The following is a 10890-nucleotide window of genomic DNA, read 5'->3' as shown; positions in this document are numbered from 1 at the left end:
TTTGCAGGAGAATTTATTTGTGATGATAAAATAATTCCAGATGTTGCTTAAAAAGTAACCAGGAATATCAATAACTGGATATATAAACATGGGACAGGTGAAACAGAAGTAAGGCAAAAAAATATACAAACTTTTAAAAAAGTTTTCTTGTGGTATTTGTGTGATGGTAGAAAACTTGTGAATGTCTTGAGCGTCAGGTAGGTTCTTACTTGTATGTGAAGGGAAGAACTTGGCTTCTGAATTTTTTTGCAGTAGAGTTTAATTTTGTTTGAAGATTCGGCAGTGCTATTTAATACAAAAACTCTGAAAAAAGGAAAGTTAATAGACTGGCAGATTTTTTTTTAAATTCAGATTACTTTGGTTTGCTGCCTTCAACAAATGGGAATTGAGAGTGCTTCCATCTCTGCACTTAATTGTTGCATGTAGAGAAATTAAAATATTACAAAGAGCACAGTAGGAGATGACAGAGAATGGAGCAGTGCAGTGGATTCTGGATCTCTGCTAGGAATATTAATAGTTTGCTTGCTCTCTGGCATGTGAATCAGTTTGAGTCTTAAGGATATTTCTCACAGCAGATTGTTTATGGCTGGTCAGGCATTTCAACCCTTTGTGTTCTCTCAAGGACTCCTGCCTTACAGTGCAGTCCCTGCCCTCCTGGGGAATGGGTGAGGAAGGGGAGGTAAAGGATGCTCATCCAAGTACATAACAGCAGGCAGAGCAGGGGCTGTTGGAATGAAGGACCCCATAGTTCTGCCTGCTGCTCTCCCTGCTTCTGAAAACAGGTTTGGCTTTAAGAGGGAGTTCTACAATTTTCATTTCATTTTGGTAGGTTGGTTGGTTTGTTTGCTTCCAAATAAATTTATTACCAATTCCCAAACTGGGAAAATAGGAAGCACAACCCCACTGGGGCTAGAACTGAAGGGATTGGTAGGGTTTAGTTGAAAGCAAGCAGGGAGGCGCCCCAGAATAAACAGGCTGCCAAATCAGGAAGATCTCTGAATGCCAGGCACAGTTTACTAAATACAGTGACTGTACAGCCCTGCCTCCACTATAAAAAGCCTAGATGAACTGTGATTTTGCTATTGGCAAGGCAGAACCTTCTAGAAAATGGGCTTCCAGCTCTAGCTGTGGCTATTTTGTGGAAAACAGTGGGCCTCCTTGGCATCTCCATGCAAGATGACTCCTTTTTCCTGCACTTTAACTGTAAATCTGCTCTCTGTTAATGACAGCAGCCACTGGCCAGCACCCTGAAGAGCTGCTGAATTTGTCACTTGAACCAACCTTTGGCCAGCCCTGGGGTGTCTCACAGCCTGCCAGGGTCAGTGAGGACAGCAAGAGTATGGAGTGTGCCACCAAGGCCATGCACATGTGCCACCATTGATGTGGGCATTAACCCTCCAGTGTAGAAAGATGAAAGTTAGGAATGGGTAGGTCAGGTGCTGACAGCCCTAGAGCAGGAGCCACTGCCCAAAAGAGTTTATAATTTCAAATCTCACATGTTAGGGCAGTTGGGAAGAATTACAGTTTGTCTTCCTTTGATTTTACTTCACAAAATTTCTTACTGATGTTATATATTTTGTAAACTGGGTAGTCTGGTTTCTTTATTCCTGACTTCTAATTTCACCCTACATTTAGACAAGTTATTAAATCAGTTATCACTGAACATTTCTAACGTCTTTCCCAATTTCTTCCTTGCTCTTTCATCCTTTAAATTCACCCAGTCTCCACCTATGGGGAAGACAGCTTAGGGAGGAGTTTTTCTTCAGTATGTCCTCACTGGTGTATTGATTTTTGCCAGTTCTAATTGAGTTTTAATTATGTAGGCAATAAAATCTGATCTGCTTGCCCTACAATTTGAGCCCCAAATTTCTCTTAGAACTTCTGTGCTCTTTGTTTGCATGTAATGTTTGTTGAGTGGGTGCCTTTGAAGAAAAATTCCTGCAGGGATTGCCTTGTGTGAAGCAACTGCAAAGGGTGGTGATGCAGTCTGCTCTTGGCTCCCAATAAGACCCAGGGTAAGTTACATGGATCAGTGCTGGGTTACTGCAAACCAGTGCTTCCAACCTCAGGTCTTCAAAGTCTTAACTTTATGGTTCTATTTTCACCATTTCCTTGTGCCTGGATTGGCCAGCCTGTTTACACCTCAGCCCACTGATCCTCTTGGATGATGATGAAAGGATGTTCCTTCCCTCTTTGAGTGAAGACTGGACAAAGAGGCAGCCAAAATATCCAGCAGTTTGGTTTAAATAGGTAATGTAATAAAGTAAAGGTTGAAACCCAATTGCATTCACCTGCTCACGGAGAAAGCTTTAGAGGAACTACATCAGCTTGTATTTTTTCTCCTAGAATAATGCAGGTAGGATGACCAGGACTGAATGCCCAAAGACTTACTACTTATAATTTGACATTTAGGGGAAGCTAAGAACTCTTAAAAGGCAGGATATTGATGGAGACTCAGACAATTCCAGATTATTTTCTGCCCTGAAAATATATAGGCTGCTAACAGCACTGCAGAGAAGACCTGTGAGTCATTTTATCTGCTTTGTTGTATTTTGTTGTTACAGGCTGCTGACATTTCTGGCATTTATTTTTGTTCCCAAAGCTCCACACAGTCACACAGCATGGATAGGAGCTAGCAGGGTTTGTGGGTGCCTTTGGGATCCTCCCTGCACGTGCTCAGAATGCAAGGCAGGCACAGTCAGTGACAATGCAGAGCCCGCTTTGCTGCAGCCAAACTGCCACTGCCACCTCTTATCCTCATGCTTCCTGTGCAGGTGTGACTAAGACAGGTAAAAAATATTCATTAGTACATACTGTATGGAGATAAAGGTATTTTTTCCTAAATTACATAGTTGCAATAATTCAGTGATGGGTTAATTTTCCTGAATGACCTAAAACTGAATTGCAACATTCAGCAAAATGCAGGTGAGAAAACAAGCTTGTGAGGGGTCTCTTATGAAGGCACCAACCTTATTGAGACACAGAACAACTCTGACATGCCCTGAAATGGCATTTTTGACATTTTGCAAATTGTAGCCTTTGTCTCAAAAGTTAAAAATGGCCTTCTAGATACAGAAGTGCTTTAGCAGCTCTGATTTGTTCCTCTTCTAATTAGGTGTCAGTCTTCCCAGTTAAACCAAAATATCACTGGGAATCTTTGTGCTGAATGACACCAGAAAAAGATCCCTCTGCTTCTTATGCACATGCCTCCTCTTAATGCTCACTTGGATTAATTTGAAGAATATCCTCCCATACCAGTACTATTTTCAAAAGTCCATATAAGCTGTAGTCCTACTCATCTATCTGATCTTTCGTCACTGACTTTGGAAAGTTATTTTCCTTAGCCATATCCCTCAGCAATTTTCCATGCCATCCAAGCAATACATTCATTACTGAAATTTGTGTGATTTAATAATTTCCTGGCACAGTAATTCCAAAACACGTGGGAGGAAAAACGGAGAAAGATTTTTCCATCTCCAGGTATTTATTTTACTGCATGAATCCTTGCTCTTGACCCTTTTGAATGGCTTTCTGTTGAGCTGGATTTCAGCCGCTTGTTGAGCACTTCTCTGAGAAAGACTTTCATCCTTGCAGCTGAAGGTGGAGGAAGGGAAGCTCATTCAGAGGAATCCCATGTACCTGACTGCTGTAGCATTTCCAGCTTTGGATTTCTGGAACTGTTTTCTTTTCCACAATCTCCATAAGCTAAACAAACACCTTTTTTTTTTCAATCACCTGCTTTACTAATCAGTGTTTGAAATGCAATATTGAGGCCTTACTCTCCACTCAAGCCAGCTGTGCTGGGTTTACAGTGGCAGCCTGCCAGGAGCCCGAGGGCTTCACCTGTGCCCAAGTGAGGTAGGGTGAAGAGCACAACCACAGCAACTCTTCTGGGGGACAGCCCCACGTTGCAGAGCAGTGGGGTCTGGGTGCACTGAACAGTAAGACACTGGAGCCTTAAATTAGGCATGTACTTATTTAGGAAATAGGTGTGTATTTATGTTGAGCACCACATTAAAACAATCAAGCTTGTATCTTTGCTGTTGGGCACATATAGATGTACTGCTGAATCAGCCTGACTGTGTTAATGACCCCAGTAGATCTCCAGGGAATGTCTCTGCTTCCCCACGTGTCTCAAGTGTCAGGGTTACAAAGCTGATTCCTGTGAGAACAATTTTGGTTTGTTATTTGAGAGAGTCATTAATTCTAACATACTCTTCCCTGGAGTAGTGATAAATAAAGGCATTAGATAGCATTTCAAGATACATTTGTTAAGCCTCTACCACAATTTTTTGTACTTGCCCAAAAGTGTAAAATGAAAAATCAAGAGAAGGAAGAAAACTTCTGATGAGTCTCGGATGTTCAGTTGCCCAATTGCTCAGTAATCTTTAGGCCATGTAGTAAAACATAATATAGTTTTATTTTAACTCTCATCAACTGCTCTGCTGTTTTAGTACCTCTGTAGTACGGAATGACTGGAAGATTGCCAAGTAAGGGGAAGTCTGTGTGTGAACAGCCGGGAGGGATAATATGTAAATCTGCTGGAAAGAAGCAATTAAAGGCAGCATTGAGATATAATGAAAAATAGACAATATTGAGCCTCATCAGAAATAGCAACATAAACAGCAGCTACTGTACTGTGAAGTGAACTTTGCTGTAAATAGCTGCATTTTACAGAAAACAGATGGTTTATGAAGTCTGTGAGCAGACTTACAGAAAGCAGTTTGGTCTTTTTGGTCTTCAGGAACACATCTACATTGATGTTTGGCATGTCCTCCTGGCCCAAAGGGACAAAAGGTGGCTTCTTCCCGCTGCTGTATTTACAGAGTCCAGAGGGGAGCTGCAAAGTTAGATTACAGGCAAGGCAAGTAGAGCTGAAAATAATTCGTCATGTCATATGTAACTATGAATGGAGATGACAGAGGAAGTGATATCTGAGTTCAGCAGTGTCATAGATGCTGCCTTGTTGTTTTGTAACCCAGCAGCTGAGGAGGCAACACGCTAGTGAAAAGGTCTAACACACAGGTCTCTGGTTAGGCAGGGCATCAGAAAGCCTTGCCTAACCAGAGACCATGCCCACAGCTGACCATGACCTTGGCATCACCAGCACACCCAACTACATCAATTTTTGACATGAGTGGGTGGACTGGGAAAGGACAGAACATTCCAAAATGTTTATATCACAAGCTGTGTTTTAATCCTGTGGCCTAGATTTGACTATCCTTGTTCTAGAATAACTGATCAAAAATCTCAAGTTCCCTGTATTCTATTATGTATTCTGCTATTTTGCTGCCTTTGTGAAGGACTAAGACCAGTCACAGCCCAGATATAGCAAATCAAGCTCCTGTTTGCAGACACAGACTTGGCAACATGCATTAACTGAACATAGTTCTTTCATCAGGCAACACATCATGCACTGTCTTAGTCATATTCTGAGCTAGAAGAGAAATATGCACATACTTAAAGATCTTTGGGGCCCATGAAAGTGCTTATTTCTTAACACCAAACTTGTTTATTTCCATTCTTTAGTTTGCCTCTTCCAGTATGACCAAAGAAACAAAAGAAGTTCTGCTTATTATTAACATGTTTCAGTCTTCATAAATGGGTAGAAACACACAAAGATGACTCACTTTTGGTGTGCTGTAGCTTGAGCCTTATTCCATCCAGAATTTTAAGCACTAGACTCTGGTTGAGTTGGAGCAAATGACTTGTGGAGAGCTAAGATGAAAGAGGGAAAATTCTGGCAATCCGGGTAGAAATCATCCCTTTGCTTCCTGGATGCAGTATGGCTTGGTGTAGAAAGAAGGAAGAAACTAAAACTACTCCATAACAACCTTCATATATTCTTTTTTAAATTAGTACTTAATTAGATCACATTTTTTCCATTATAAGGACCAAAAATCTGCAAAGAAACATGACAACAAGATCCTAAATAATTGGTTTAGCTAGCACTTTGTATGCTTCCCCTTTCACTTTTTGTGTTTGCTTAAGATACTCTACATATCTGGAACAGTATAGTTTGCCAGATGTATGATGTAATTTTTTATGTTTCAGGGCATCCCTTGGGCCTTTAGAAAAGTAGAAAGTACCAAATACTCTTTAAATTCAGGGAGATCTTTCTAAAAAGATTAATTATACTCTAAAAAGATAGCATTGTAAATTCCCTCTGGTGCTTGTTAAGGCCTCTGCACAGGTTTTCTCCCTTTTTTCAACATCCCTCACACAAGCAGCATCAGTTACACTGAAAGCTCTGGCATAAAGGGGCACGGCTGCCTTCATCTTGTGTCATCTAAATTAATTCTAGTGACAGGGTTGCAAAGTGCTTATGTATTGCTTCTGCCTTGTAGGCACTGAGCACTAGTAGAATTTTTTTTTAGGTAGACATTTCATTATGAGGACTTTCAGTGTGTAAGCTTGGGCTTGCCTACATTTTATTCCAGCTCAGCCATCTTGCTTGTTGTCAATAATCTAAAAGGTAGTAAATGTGTGAGTTTCCAACCATTCTGGGAAATATCTTTGTGTTGTGTTTGTATCTTGAACATTCTAGTTAAGACTGAAGTTCCAGAAAAGCCAGTCTGTTACATTCAGGTTGTATATGTCATTAAGAAGCAAGAAATGCAGAGAATATCCATTAAAACCTGTTCCATAAGCAACTCCAGACAGAGAAAGCCAGGAGTGAATAAAAAATGAGAGTGACTTTTATCTTCAGCATTCTGAAGTCCTACAAGCTGATGGAAAAAAACCCAGGGCCTTTGTGTTACATAAAACAGCATTACATGGTCTAACAAAAACCTGTTTTTGAAGGGGAGAATGTAGTTCAGAAAATAATGGTGTTTTGGGGAAATGATTTTTGAACCTATATTTAAAGCTAATGTAAAGGTACAGATTCATATAAAAGCAGGAATTTGGGCATAAGGAAAGGAAACCATAATATTTCATGAACAATAAAACTAATTCAAGAAAATACTGTCCTTGGTCAAAGATTTTTTTTCATGATTTGCACTGACTGCTTCATAAATTTGCCAATAAAAACTGAACTCCCACTTCAGCCATACCTTCTAAATAAAAGTCTTTCCATTGTGGCTGTCTGTTTTCATGAAACTTGCTGGAATGCAGTATCTTTGAGCTTATTCCTCTCCATCACATATGGTTGAATTTGGCCAATGGTCTCAAAACTGACTGTGGTGGGGAAACAGGCAAACATAGCAAAAGCACACTCATAAAAACTTGTTTCCTTCTGAGGATGGGGAAATTCATAGATGATGAATTTAGAGAGTACTTCTTTTCAGGAGTAGGAGAATGGGAAATATATTGTAAATACCCTTTAGAAAAAATAAAATCTGTTTACCATCCCTATGGTTTACCACTATATTCTAAAATGTAACTTGGTTTCTGCTTTTCTTGGCTTCATTCTATTTCCTGGATAATACAATAACATTAAGAAAATGAACACTGAGATTTTCCCTCTCAAGGGTGTATTTCAAAGGAAATAGCTAAAAGGCCCTAACAATCAATACATTCAGCAATTCTCAAATCACCCTATTAATCTGCAATTGGACAACATTGGCCTGGCTGTAGGACACTCGTGATAACCAGAAGACCTCTCCAGGTCCTTTCCAGCCCTTTCTCATTCCCTGCTTATGTACACTGACTAGTTCTGCTCCTAAATGGTAATTAAGGATCAGATCCTTTAGACTAAAATTTTACTTGGTCTACATACAAACATAGCTTGGTTTCTGTGGTTCCAAATGTAGTGAAATTAGCACGAGATGTACACTGGATGTATATGGGCTACCTCATCTCTTGCCATTGCTTGTATTTTCAAAGAACATATTCACTCTCTTCCCACCTGATGAATGAGCTGCCAGAGAAAACACTCTGGAGGAATTCAGCTTCTTAAAAGGTTGATGTAGGATGCAGCCCTGATGCATCTGCCAGGATTTGAAGACAGATGTTGACTCCCCTGCCCTTTATCCGGCTTTGCATCATTGACCACTGCACTCCTGTTTTTACAAGGCTGGGCTGGAGGAGTTGCAATTTCAGCTAAGAAACTGCCATGCAAGGAATTCAGCACCTGTGTTGCAAAGCCTGAAGAACACCAGTGTCCAGGGAGGAGCAAACAACTCTACAAATGCACAGAGAGCATCGATGCTGGTGTCCTGTTCATGAACAGAAATGGCTCCTTCAAATGGAAATGCTCCTGGAGGGCAAGACAATCATATTGTTTGCACATTGCAGGTAAACTGTGTATCACTGTGGCCTTCTCTGTGGGGAACCTCCAGCCTGCACTGCTACTGCCTTTAGACACCCCTGTTCATTTTGACATTAAATGCTATCAGACTGATGGAGATGATGGAGAGATGGAGATAGTCTCCAGCAGAGCTTTTATGTGCAGGGAATACAGGATGGGCTTCACGTACTGAAGTAAAATCATAAAGTGACCTCTATCAAGAATATGCCAAGAGTAAAATCTACCATAACAGGACTGGCTTGAAATGCTAAGTGTGTACAACACCATTCTCCTGTCAAAGAATTAATTATATGTTAAATAATTACATATTAAACAACTCTGCAGCGTAATCTTTAAATTTCAAATAACTTCTTCAAAAACATTACAATGTTTACCAGCCTGCTCTCAGGAGCTTGCACAATGACTTATAAAAACCACAGAAGAAACTCATCCAGAGCCTCAGAGTACTTTGTATGACCCAGAGTTATGCATTCAGTAAGAACAGATGGAAAAGGATAATTGAATTCCAGGCAAAAAGAGCATTATTTGAATGGAACTTTGCAGTAAAATTAAGGACTGCGGGACATGACAAGGAGTCAATTCTGGATGGGAGACAATGACAGAAAACATTTCTTGATTCAGCAGCAAGAAGTTTGTTGGAAGGAGAGAGAAGAGACAGAGGGAAGGGGGAGACTCTGTCTCCAGGAGACAAGCTGGAAAGAAGTCCAAGGAGCGAGGGTGTGGTTTGAAAAACAAGGAGTACAATTTCAAACTGGATTCTGAAGCAAACAGGGCAGTCAGTGCAGGCCTTGAGATACATGAAATGCAAATTTTCTCCACCAGAGACTGAATCAGAACTTTTTGAGTTGTTGTGACATTCTGTCATTGCTGTACCAAAACATCTTTGTGCTGCCACTGCTGATCCAGCATTCCTAAGGTTTGCATTTATCTGTTAGACAAAACGTTGATGCTCTGACGGTGCCAGGCAGCACTCAGCTGACAACAGAAGTGGATCAACATCCTGTGTTCAGTGCTTTGCCACATGCAGCAGCTCTCCAGCAGTTTGCAGTGATCATGCACAAGGATGTATAAGTCCAACCCACAGATTCCTTGTTTCTTGGAGCTGCAATTTGAGGAACACTCCAAGTGTTTGGGTGTTCCCACTCAAGCAGGCCTCCTGTAATGGATGCTTTCTCATACAGGCCAGAAGATGTGCCAGTGACTTTTTTACCTTCTTGAATCAAAACAGGAAAGTGGCCAAACATTTGGGAATTGAATACTTGTGTAGTTAATCAGTGATTTGAACGAATGTCATTGAGCAACAATCAGAGAGAAACATTTAAAAGAAATGCACATTGCTTTTTCAGTGAGACTTCCTTGGCTGATTCTGTGGGAAGAAGACTGGGAACATACATACAACATTTTTCCATGTAAATAACAGCCCCTCCAAGACAAGACTGTAGCTTTTCTGAAACACTGGAAAAAGAGCATCAGGCTGCCATCAATAGGATGAGCCAGAAACCCAAATATTTGGATGAGAGCAACTTCTGAAAAAAATAGAGAAACATTTACCAGGAGCCTTTCCATTTGCATTGTTAAAGGATTGCTAGGGATTACACCCTTCTCAGCTGCTGAGTGCTGTGGCTCTGCCTTGTACAAAGGAGCAGGGGAGTAGCAGTCAGCTAATCACAGAGGCACTAACACAGCAAACTATTAGAGACCTTTTACATTCCCTTTTAACAGACTATAGACTGTAGGAAAAATATCTTAAATAAGGCCAGCAGTACCTTTTTATTGAGAGACCTCAAACTAAATATAGAAAATAAGGTTAAAAGACTCAGTTAAAACATCTATGCACACAGCTGACAGTGCAGAGGTCAGTTTCTTTAGCTGTGGAAGCTCAGCAGGCTGCAGAGTGAAGAAAAGATGGTAAAATACTTTTCCTATTTTTTTTTTATTTGTGCCAAAATATCCAACACTTTCAGCTCACTCTTCGGAGCTGATCACACTCACAAAGAATCCAACCCTTGGGATCAACAAAGCCAGGTCTTATAAAGGACAGATATTTAAACACAGAGCAGTACAAAGAAGGTACAAATGAGAAAGACATCCGCAGACAGAAGTGTGGCAAAGCACTTTTACATAAAGTGAGATACTTTTTTTTACTACAGAAATTATGGGATGTTGTAATTAGGATTTGGCCAGCTGGGAGTGGGCATGAAGGATTATAATATTAAAATTGAAGTGAAGAAATATAACAGACCTTTAATTTTAATTATACTTTAAAAGAGCCTCAGTTTCCTTAGCCAGTGATCTTTTTAGTTCATGGCAGCAGCTTAGTGCCAGACTACTAAGATTGCACATAGTACACAGTGACTTTTGTGTATTTGTAATTCTTAATAATAAAAATATTTCAGAGACAAATCTGTTGTTCTTTGTCACAATTTTCTTTAAAATATTAATGGTATAAACACATCTCTTATAACTATGTACACTACTCAAGAGGTACTACTTAATTTGTACAATGAGTGATGAAAGTATGCGGGTTTTTTTAGAGAAATAGATCTAACTTAGCAAAAATAGGAGCTGTAGATGTAATTAATTAGCATCCATAAAGTGAATGAGAGGGAGGGAAGTTGACAAAACATGCTCACTATACC

The sequence above is a fragment of the Lonchura striata genome, chromosome 15 (genome assembly GCF_050655825.1).
Source record: "Lonchura striata isolate lonStrDom1 chromosome 15, ASM5065582v1, whole genome shotgun sequence".
Taxonomy (NCBI): Eukaryota; Metazoa; Chordata; class Aves; order Passeriformes; family Estrildidae; genus Lonchura; species Lonchura striata.
Note: the sequence above shows the minus strand (reverse complement) of the source record.